A 10,689-nucleotide genomic window follows, 5' to 3' on the forward strand; every position below is an offset into this window, starting at 1 on the left:
ATTAGAATCCGAGGGAGAAAGCTGGTCATGAAATTAACTATCCCCATCATGGCAAGGCTGTGTGACCTTTGAAGTTGCAGCATACAGCTGTGGGAGCAAAGTGTGGTTCAAAGAATGATGTGCTGGGGAGGGAGGTGGGAAGGGGGTTCAGGATGGGGAACACATGTACACTCATGACTGATTCATGTCAATGTATGGCAAAAACCACTACAATATTGCAAAGTAATTAGCCTCCAATTAAAATAAATAAATTAACTAAAACAGTTGTTTTTTTTTAAGAAAGGAAACAAATATCCTGCTTGCAAGGTGGGCCAGGAGCCTGGAATCTTGAATAATAAAATTTCCTACACTGCTTAAAACAAAACAAAACAAAGAATGATGTGCATATGAGGAGGTAGTGTGAACTAACGGCCCCAGGACCCTGTTGTGGGGATATAAGGGTGAAGGAAGGACCAGTGTCAGATCATTACACCCTCCCTGTGGCTAGCCTATCTCCCTAACCTATGTTCGTTACACCTACCTTATTGACAAGGTCATGTGCCCTACATCCCAGACCCAGGGGTCAGATGTCACCTCTCTGCTCATCTGCCTGTTGATGTGGGAAAATACAGTATCAGTGGGACTATAAGGAGAGTGACTCTAATGGCATCAAGGATATCTCCTCTGAATTCTTGGGAAGTAAAGTGAGCAGAGGATAAATTGGGGAGGGGGGCAGGGAGGGGACAGGGCAGGGGGAATGTGGCACAGTGAACTTGGAATCCTAGGAGAGAAGCTGATGGTGGAATGAACTATCTCCATTATGACAGGGTATGAGATTTGAGGATGTGGCCATTGACTTCTCCCAGGAGGAGTGGGGGCTCCTGGATGAGGCTCAGATACTCCTGTACTACAGTGTGATGCTGGAAAACTTTGCACTTGTAGCATCCCTGGGTAAGACCTTCACACCCTTCCTCGTGTTCTGAGATGATGTCCTGTTTTCCCCTTTTCCCCTGAATTAGCATTGTCTTTCCCACAGCTGGACCACAGGCTCTGCTGACTTCCTCTGCTTTCTTGTCAGATGTGCTGTGGATGCCAGCACTGAGCTGCGTGTAGTGCTCTGAGCAATGGACTCCCCAAGCAGCCTTAACACCTGTTGCCTCCAGAAGTGCAGAGAGGGGTCTGGGAGTCAGGAGTCTAGCAGGCCACCTAATGAATCCCATCCTGCTTGCTGTGTCCCTGGTGGAGTGACTATATCCAGATCCTCGGCTGCCGGAGTCCAGCTCCAGCAGCCAGGGAATCAGCCTGAAGAGATGAGCAGTGTCGGCGGAGAATGATGCAGCCTCTGACTCAAGGTGTGGGACTGCATGTTTATTTCAAGCATCAGGTTTTCTTTTATACTTTGACAAGAGCATTAGGTCAGAGGTTTGACATTTTCAGCTCCCCCTGACCCAGATTTATTATCTTCATAAATCATTGTTGCCCTTCAACCAGAATTACATTGTAACTCATGCTTATATCTGGGCTGCATACCACATCTCTCAGTTTATTTCTTATCTTTCTAAATCCTGCTTGCCCCTAGTATCCTAAGCTCACTATCTCCTAAAAAAGCTTCTAGCTATTCTTAATTATTCCTAAACCCTAAGCTCAGCAAACTTCCTTTGTCATAAACATTCCCCCCACAAACAGGTCTCAGATAACAATCCTTCCCATGGCCTCAACCTGAGGCCTACATGCTCATCCTGGAACATTCTTTGTAAAGATCCTTGAACAAATGTCAATGCTTACTTTATGGATTATTTTCTGGGCACAACTGCAGAAGGCTTTGTGCTTTCTCATGCTTCTCTCAAGAACAATAAGCACCTTAACATTCTTTCCAGCCAACTCAACCGAAGAAAGGAAAAAACAAGTCAGAATCACAAGACCTGCAGGATGACGAGAGGGGGTTGGGGCCATGCCTCCATTTTGTCAGTAATGCCTAATGCGGCTCCCGACACCTGGCCTCCAGTTCTTCCCCCTTCTCCTAGCTAAGAGTTCTTTGTGACTGCTTGTGCCAGGTCATGGTCATTACTTACATGAACCATGGGCTGTTCTTGGAAAACTCTCTTCAGTTGTTATTTGTAATGTTTTCTTTACTGAATACTGTCAATGCCTAGTTGCTCAAAGCCAGTGCTAGCCACTCACTTATGCTACAATCTTTTATAAGACTCGAAGTATTAAGGTTCTGAGTAGTTACACAGTGGAGGGTACAGAGAGAATCCTCGTTCTTTCAGACTAGACATGGTGAGATGGTCTCAGCAGAGAGCCTCCTGGGCCTGGGGCGTGGCAGCTGGGGGAGGCTTTGTTTTCACATCAAATCAGGAACCTGCCCTGTGTCCAGTAGTGCCTTTGGCCATACCTCATTTCTGCCTTTTCCCCATACCTGACACTTTGCTGTCTTGTCATTTCATCTGTGACTTCCGGTTCCTGACCACTTTCACCTTTGTAGTTTCCATGGATCACCTGTTCCTCTGCACTGCTCCCTCTGCAGTGTTCTCCCACATTGACCTGCATGTGTATCATGAGGTGTGCACATATCCTTAAATAGCCCTGGAGTCCTGGTCACTCAGTTCCAGTTGAATTTTACCAGGGCAGGACACAACCAGCTTTCCCCACAGCAGAAGGTTTTTGGCAGAGAAAAGAGTTGGAGACCTTGCCTCCGTGCCATGTGGTGCACCCCATCCTTGTGTCCTTTGTCTGGTTAGGTCTCCCCTATTCTATGATCTTCACAGGCCTTCCCACTGGCTGCCAAGCAACCACTTCCTCATTTTGCCCCCAGCTCCCTGTTTTTAGAAAAAACCCATGACTCATTCTCAGTTGTGTCTGACACACCTTTGTAATGGGTCTTTCCTCTCCCACCAAAGTCAACATGCATTTCCTCAGCGTTTCTCTGCTTTCAGGTTGTTGCCATGGAACAGAAGATGAAGAGGCCCCTTCTGAGCAGAGTTTATCTGTAGAATCAGAGTCACAGGTCGGGGTTTCTAAGGCAGGTCCATCCACCCAGAAGATCCACCCCTGTGAGATGTGTGTCCCCATTTTAAAAGATACTTTGCACCAAGCTGAGCACTGAACAGTATACTCTTTTCAGAAACCAGACTGGGGTAGTACATGTTTGAGACACTTCCATTCCAGTTCAGACTTTCACTGACAGCAGAGGGATAACAGTGGAGAGAAGCCCTGGGAAAGAGATGTGGAGAGGAGATTTGTGACGAGCTGCCACCTCTTTGGGTCAGGGAAGCCTTTCACCGACAGGGAAGATGGGGAGGACTGCCCAGCCACCTTGGGCCTTCTCCAGCACCAGGCCACAATCAACAATGAGGAATCGCAGAGTGGCCGGAAGAGTGGGCAGGCCTTTCACAGTGAAAAAAGTCATTACAAGTGTGGTGAATGTGAAAAAGTTGACAGCCACAACCACAATCTTGTTCAAGATCAAAGTGTCTGCTCTAAAGAAGGACTTTATCAGTGTAACAAATGTAGTAAAGGCTTCAACTGCAACTACAGACTTGTTCAGCACCAGCAAATTCACACTGGACAAAGGCCATATGAGTGTGGTGAATGTGGGAAATTCTTTAGCCAAATCTCTGGCCTTGTTAAACACCAGAGAATTCACAGTGGTACAGAGCCTTCTGGATGCAAAGAATGTGGAAAATTATTTACCCACAACTTTAGTCTTACAAAACACCAGAGAATTCACACTGGAGAAAGGACTTGTGAATGCAGAAAAGTCTTCAGTCACAAATCCAAACTCATTCACCAACAGAGACAACTTACTGGAGGAATTCATTCTAAGTGTGGTGAATGTAGGAAATTATTTTGCTACAAATCCAAGCTCATTGAACTCCAGAGAGTTCACACTAAAGAAAGACCTCATGAATGCACCAAATGTGGCAAGACTTTTAGACACAGCTCTAGCCTTTTCTGGCACCAGAGTTCACACTGGGGAAAGGCCTTATGAATGCAGTGAATGTGGGAAATCTTTTAGCTACAAATATGATCTCATTCAACACCAGAGAATTCACAGTGGAGAAAGGCCTTATGTGTGCAGTGAATGTGGAAAGTCCTTTAGAAAGTTGTCTAACCTCATTTAACACTGGAGTGTTCATACTGGTGAAAGACCATATGAGTGCAGTGTTTGTGAAAAATCCTTTAGTCACAAATTTGTCTTCATTGAACATCAGAGAGTTCACACTGGAGAAAGACCTTTTGAGTGCACTGAATGTGGAAAATCCTTTACCCAAAAATCTGAGCTCATTCAACATCAGAGAATTCATTCTGGCACAAGACCTTATGAGTGCAGTGAATGTAGGAAATCTTTTAGACAACACTCTGGCCTTATTCACCACCAGAGAATTCATTCTGGAGAAAAGCCAAATGAGTGTAATGAATGTGGAAAATCCTTTAGCCAAAATGCTAGCCTTATTCAACATCAGAGAGTCCACACTGGAGGAAAGCCATATGAGTGTAACGAATGTGGAAAATCCTTTAGCCGAAGTGATAGCCTCATTCAACATCAGAGAGGTCACACTGGTGAGAGGCCTTATGAATGCAGTGACTGTGAGAAATCCTTTAGCTGGAAATCTAGCCTCCTTAGACACCAGAGAGTTCACACTGGAGAAAAGTCTTAAATGTTCAGGGAATGTTTTATTTCCTCATTCAGGATAACAACACTGGAGGAGCCTGTGTGAGAGCCATTTACCTGAATTTAAACCTCTCTAATTCAAGCATATATCATTCAAGATTCCTCATAAGTTTTGGTTACATCTGCAACTTTAAGGAAATGCATTGTACTTTCTAACCTGCCCAGAGCTGTTAGATTTATGTCACACTCAGTTTCTGACTGAAGCCATTTCACCTCTCTAGATCAGTCACCACTCCAATAGTCTCAGGAAAACTGACCTCTGTGTTCTCGCATTTGCTTGAGGAAGTTATAAATAGCCCAGGTCCTTAGCCAGATCACCATTCCTTTCTGATTTTTCAGGGAATGGACCTGACCCAGTTTTAGCCCAAAGAACCTATACTCAGCTTTCTAAGAAGAACTACTTTTTTCAGGGACCACCAGGGTCCAGCCCCAGCAGGATCCAGGGATACCCTCAGGATGAACGGCGTCAGCGAGAGAGAGAATAAAGAAAGAGGCTGATATTCCTTGGTTTACACAGAAAGCCAATAAAGCCCTTGACATGGGACTTGCTCTGTTCACAGAGGCCACAGGCGCCCCCTCGATGGAGTGAAAATGCAAAGCACTTTCTCGATTGGGTCTTAGAAGCCCGGGCAGAAAAGTGAACTCAGAGAGCCTCTGCACTCCAGGGGATCAGCCTGAAAAAAGAAGAGAGAGAAAGAAAGAAAGGAAAAATGACACAGAGAGACCAAGCTTAGGTGGAACAGGGTCTGCAGCTTTATTTTCAAAAAGAGCTTTTATACCTTGAGTTACACATTTCCAGAAGTGAAAGATGTAGAGTCATGCAGAGTCAGCTCAACAATACATCTGTTTAACCCTTATCGAAACCAGGATGTTTTCTGCATACCTTTCCACTTACAAAGGTTTTTTCATTATCTTCTGGCTCAGAGACCTGTTAACATTTTATGACCCTTTTCTGATAAAGGTTGGTCAACCAGAAAACTTGTTTTTCCTTTAAAGTGTTTTTTCTTTATTTTTCCAATCAGTGTCACCCTCACAAAGTACTAAATAAAGTTACATTCTTATGGAGCAAAGGTGCAGTGGGTTACAACAAAGAAAGAACTTATTAACTCAAAGGTCTTATGTTGCTATTGTCAAGACTACTACTTGTTTTTCTACATTCTAACTATATTAACTAATGCACTTCCAGGCACACAATGGGTAAGGGATATGGAGACTTGGCAGCAAACTTTGGCTCAACAATGAAGCCGTTCACCAGTATTATCTAATAATTTTTCACCCCTCAAAGGGCTCTATGCCCATTAGGACTTTTAGAATGCCTTAGGCTTCCCATGTGTTTCATGTTTGGGAAGTTGTGAACAATCATGTGCATTAGTTGCAAGGGTGTTGGGGATTTTCTCCCTGGGACTTGGAAGTGACGAACCTGAAAGAAGGACACTTGGACAGTCTCTTGCAAGGACTGACAAGTTTATTTCTGCAGTCAAGCTTTTTTATAGAAGCAGGAACAAAGAGCTTAAAGTATACGGTCAGCAGAGCGCATACGAAGTTAACACATAATCAGTAAAAACATTTCAAGGACAGCGCACTCTAAATGACTCATGGGCTTATCCCACAACCCGCTTTCACAAGTAACATCCCTATCAACTCTTGGCGCCAAGCATAACCAAAGGCAGGAGATGTTTTTCTGTCTGCAGTGCAAAGCCAGGTATTTCTGGCCCTTCACCATTTTTCCAAGGACTTTCTCCTTTTATGGCTATTTTGCACTACGCTTCCCAACATATCCTCCTTTTGTTTTTAAATTAAGCACGGCGGCTGCTAGTTGGACTCCATTGTGGGAGGCATGGAGTCTTGAGTAGAGACTTCTGTATCCCATAATCAAGGACAAAAAGAGCAGGGTGATTAATACATATATGAAAATATTGCTTCCTGAAAGCCAAGCTCTAGGGTCTAGAGACGATAGGGTTTTGGTTAAAGTGTCATAGAATTGAGTGCTATACAATTCTCTAGGTACCCCAACTTGAAAATTAGCAACTTGTTGTTTCAACAAATTGATGTCTAAACTTGAGTTATTTGTGAGATCCTGCAAATGCGCCTTAACCTTATTCCAAGGATGTTCAGTGCTATTATAGGGCATGTTAGTCAGACAAAAAGTAGTAAAATTCCAGTGACAGCGTATATGTGTTTGGAAAGCCAGTTGCTGCACTTGATCTCCTAAGTGGATAACTACAGTTTATAACTCATTAATTCGTGTTTGTAATTGCTGATCTATTTGAGCTTGTCGAGTCCAAAGATCATGCGAGTCTTTGTGCCAAGCAGTGATAAAATCATGATTTTGTATAGAATTATGTAAAGCCATACCGGACAAAGTTCCTACAGTCACAATGGAGATAAGGCTTAAGATGCCTGCAATAATCCACCCAATGATGCGCTTAGATCGCCTAAGCCTAGTTTTCAACAATACAGGAAGAAATACAGAATCCGTCCAAGGCTCAATTAAGTTTACGGGAAGCCATAACTCAGATCTTTGTTCAGCGCAATGCTAGCATTGTGATATGAAATGGTGTGATTAAGGCAGGTATACAATGCACATGCAGTACAATTGGCAATCTTGGCTGATAAGTCAATATCAAAATGCCCTACAATAAACAAGTACGGAAGGCGAACACACGATTGAGTATAGCCAGTACTATTATATAGGAAGGTATAATTAGAAGGACGAAACACACCCATAGTCCCATAAACATTAGCAAAGTGCTCTAAAGCTGCTGGAATTTTTCCAAGTGTGCCATTGCTTTGGCCCCACAATGGGGACGACAATCCTGGGTCGTGGGGGTAATAAGCCCCTGTTATACCAATTCAGCAATATGTCCTTATCAGTCCAGAAACTTGTCTTAGATTTATGAAAGCCTCCAATGTTTGATCTATTAAACCAGGAGCAGTTATGATGTTCCTCTTGCTCTTCAGTGTCTGCTCAGCCTGACGAGTCATGTTTTTTCACTTGAGCCCATGTCGGGTAAGGATTCAGACGATGGCATTTCCTCATTGGCTCCTCCAGGGTCATTGATGAGACCCTTCGCGTCAACTTCGTCACTTCCTGAGGGAGTCCGGTCTTGGGGTCCTTCTTGGTAGCAGACATGGCGAAAGGGAACCCAGATTTCCTCTCCATCTGCAATGACAAGACCATAACCCCTGCCTAGGAGTCGTAAGATTCCTGGCAGCCACTGATTAAATTGCTTATACCATATTGGTGTATTGATTTCTAATTTGCTGTTTTTGTCTTCTGTAAAATGTCTATCTGCACGAGTGTCAGAATTATTTTTTTGTTAAGTTTAGTTAAAGATAATAGTAATTGAGGGTTCATGGGATAAGAAGTGTATCTCCTCTTCCATATTCCCCCTTTCTGTTTTAATAAATGAGTTTTAGGGTGTGATGGGCTCTTTCAATAATGGCTTGACCCTGAGGATTATACAGGTATTCCTGTAATGTGTGTTATGTTCCATTCTGATAAAAATGAACGAAATGAATGTGAGGTGAATGCAGGTCCATTGTCTGTTTTGAAGACAGAAGGAATCCCCATAACGGGGAAGGTGAGTAAGAGTGCGGAAATGGTGTGTTTGTTGGATTCTGAAGAGACAGGTACTGCCCAGATAAAGCCTGAAAATGTATCAAGTGAGACAAAAAGCAAAGAAAACTTTCTTAAGGAGCAGTGAGTGAAATCAGATTGCTAAAGGGAATTAGGTTGTTGCCCCCGGGGATTAACTCCTGAAATCGTAGTTCGTAAGCGCAGAGGGGCGCAGACATCACAGGTTTTAATAATATGTCGTGTTTCAGTGAGAGGAATATGGTATTTAGAGTGCAATCTGTTAGCATTGGTATGAAGACTAGCATGTTTGTCATTGGCAGATGTAAAAATGGGAGCTATGAGCCTGTCAACAGCATCATTTTTTGTGACCAGAGGGCCAGGTAAACCTGAATGAGCATGTATATGTGCAATAATGAAAGGTTCCGTACGTGAACAAATTAAAGTTTGAGTCTGTGAAAAGAGTATATAATCCTTCATCTAGGTTATATAAAAAGGCGGTAGCAAAATCAGGAAAAAGGGAAGCAAGGTATTTGGAATCAGTATATACGTTGAATGATAATGGTTGAAGCGACAAAAGAGCATATAAAGCATACAATCCAACTCTTTGTATTGAAGAATAGGTAGTGGGTAATTTCTCTTTGATATCAGGGCCGACAATCCCTGCTATGCCTTTCTTGTTGCCATCAATGAAATAGGTGGGTGCATTGGAAATAGGCTGGGATGCAATTATATTAGTTATAATGAATTTAGTACATTGTAGAAAGTCCCATAATTTTCTTTTTGGCAAATGAAATGAGATAACATTTTGAAAATCACTTAATGCCATTTGCATGGTCAGGTTATACTGTAAGGCAATTTGCAATTCCTTTTTTGTCAAGGGAACGTGTATTGCATATGGATCAAATCCAGTCAAAGTTTGTACATGGCTTCTTCCTGACACAATTAAGTGCCCTATTTTCTCAATATATGACACAATTTTTTTAGACTGTTTAGTGTGTAAATATACCCATTCTATTGGGCTATGCTGAGCTATAATTGCAGTGGGCGAATGTTCAGTAGGGAATATATATAAAGAAACTGGTTGATCATAATCTAGCCTAGTTGAAAAAGATTGTTGAATGTGTTTCTCCATTAAGGCCAGTTCTTTTTTGGCCTCTTTTGTTAGTTGCCTAGAGCTATTAGGGTCAGGGGATCCCTCTAAAATTTTAAATAGATTTTGTAAGGCATAGGTGGGGATGCCAACAGATGGCCGTAGCCAATTAATATCTCCTAGCAATTTTTGAAAATCATTCAGCATGCGTAGAGATTGCACAGAAATTTGAGTTTTTTGAGGTTTGATTTTAGATTCTTCCATAACATGTCCTAAATAATTAAAGGATGCTTTCCATTGAATTTTATCTGGTGCTACAAGCAGGCCATGATTTTGAAAAATAATAGTAACTTCATTATATAACTGTTGTAAACAGAGTTCAGATTCCATAGAGAGAAGTATATCATCCTATAATGAATTACAAACACAGTAGGATACTTGTCTCTAATGGGTTGTAATAAAACAGATATGAGACATTGGCAAATGGTAGGGGAGTTCATCATTCCCTGAGGTAGCACCTTCCATTGGAATCTTTTAACAGGAGCCATGTGATTTATAGAAGGAACTGAAAAGGCAAAACGTTTTCTATCTTTAGGGTGCAAAGGTATAGTAAAAAAGCAGTCTTGTAAGTCAATAATAACTACAGACCATCCTTTTGGTACCATAGAAGGAGAGGGCAATCTGGGTTGTAAGGGCCCCATAGGTGACATGGTATTATTAACATTTCTTAAATCTATCAACATTAACTATTTTCCTGATTTCTTTTTTATTACAAAAACAGGGGAATTCCACGGGGAAAATGAAGGCTCTATATGAGCTTTTTGTAATTGTTCATTTACTAATTGTGTAAGAGTTGCCAGTTTTTCTTTAGTTAGAGGCCATTGAGGTGTCCATATTGGGGTATCAGATTCCCAATTGAGAGGCAGCGGTGTTAACTCAATGGCCCCCATTAAAAAGGTTCATTTAAAGAAATTGTGGCTTTCGTTTGTTCAAGAAAATCCCTTCCCCATAAATTGATAGGGATATTAGTAATATATGGTTTAAGATAAGCTACAATTTGATCAGGGCCATACACTTGTAAACAGGATGCACTGACAAAAGTTTGTGTGGCATCAGCTTCACCCACTCCTAATAGTCTAGAAGGAGCCAAAACCTTACCCCAATCGAGGGGCCATTCTGCAGCCCTAATGATTGAAATATTAGCTCCGGTATCTAACATGCCTGTGAAATTCTTTCCCCGTATGTGTAAAGTAAGCATGGGTTTCTGATGTTCCTTTAATAAGGTGGATAGTGTAGCAGTAAGGTTGTTACTGCCAAAGCTTCCCTGCCAAACTTTATCAGATGCCTTCATTGGTTTGACATATG

The 10,689-nt window shown here is 42.2% G+C and overlaps 1 pseudogene; it reads left to right on the plus strand.

Annotated features, from left to right (window-relative positions):
• The first annotated feature begins 809 nt into the window (after positions 1-809).
• On the plus strand, positions 810-7,386 carry LOC123465135 (annotated as a pseudogene).
• The last annotated feature ends 3,303 nt before the right edge of the window (positions 7,387-10,689 follow it).

This window comes from Bubalus bubalis, chromosome 18, assembly GCF_019923935.1.
Source record: "Bubalus bubalis isolate 160015118507 breed Murrah chromosome 18, NDDB_SH_1, whole genome shotgun sequence".
NCBI lineage: Eukaryota > Metazoa > Chordata > Mammalia > Artiodactyla > Bovidae > Bubalus > Bubalus bubalis.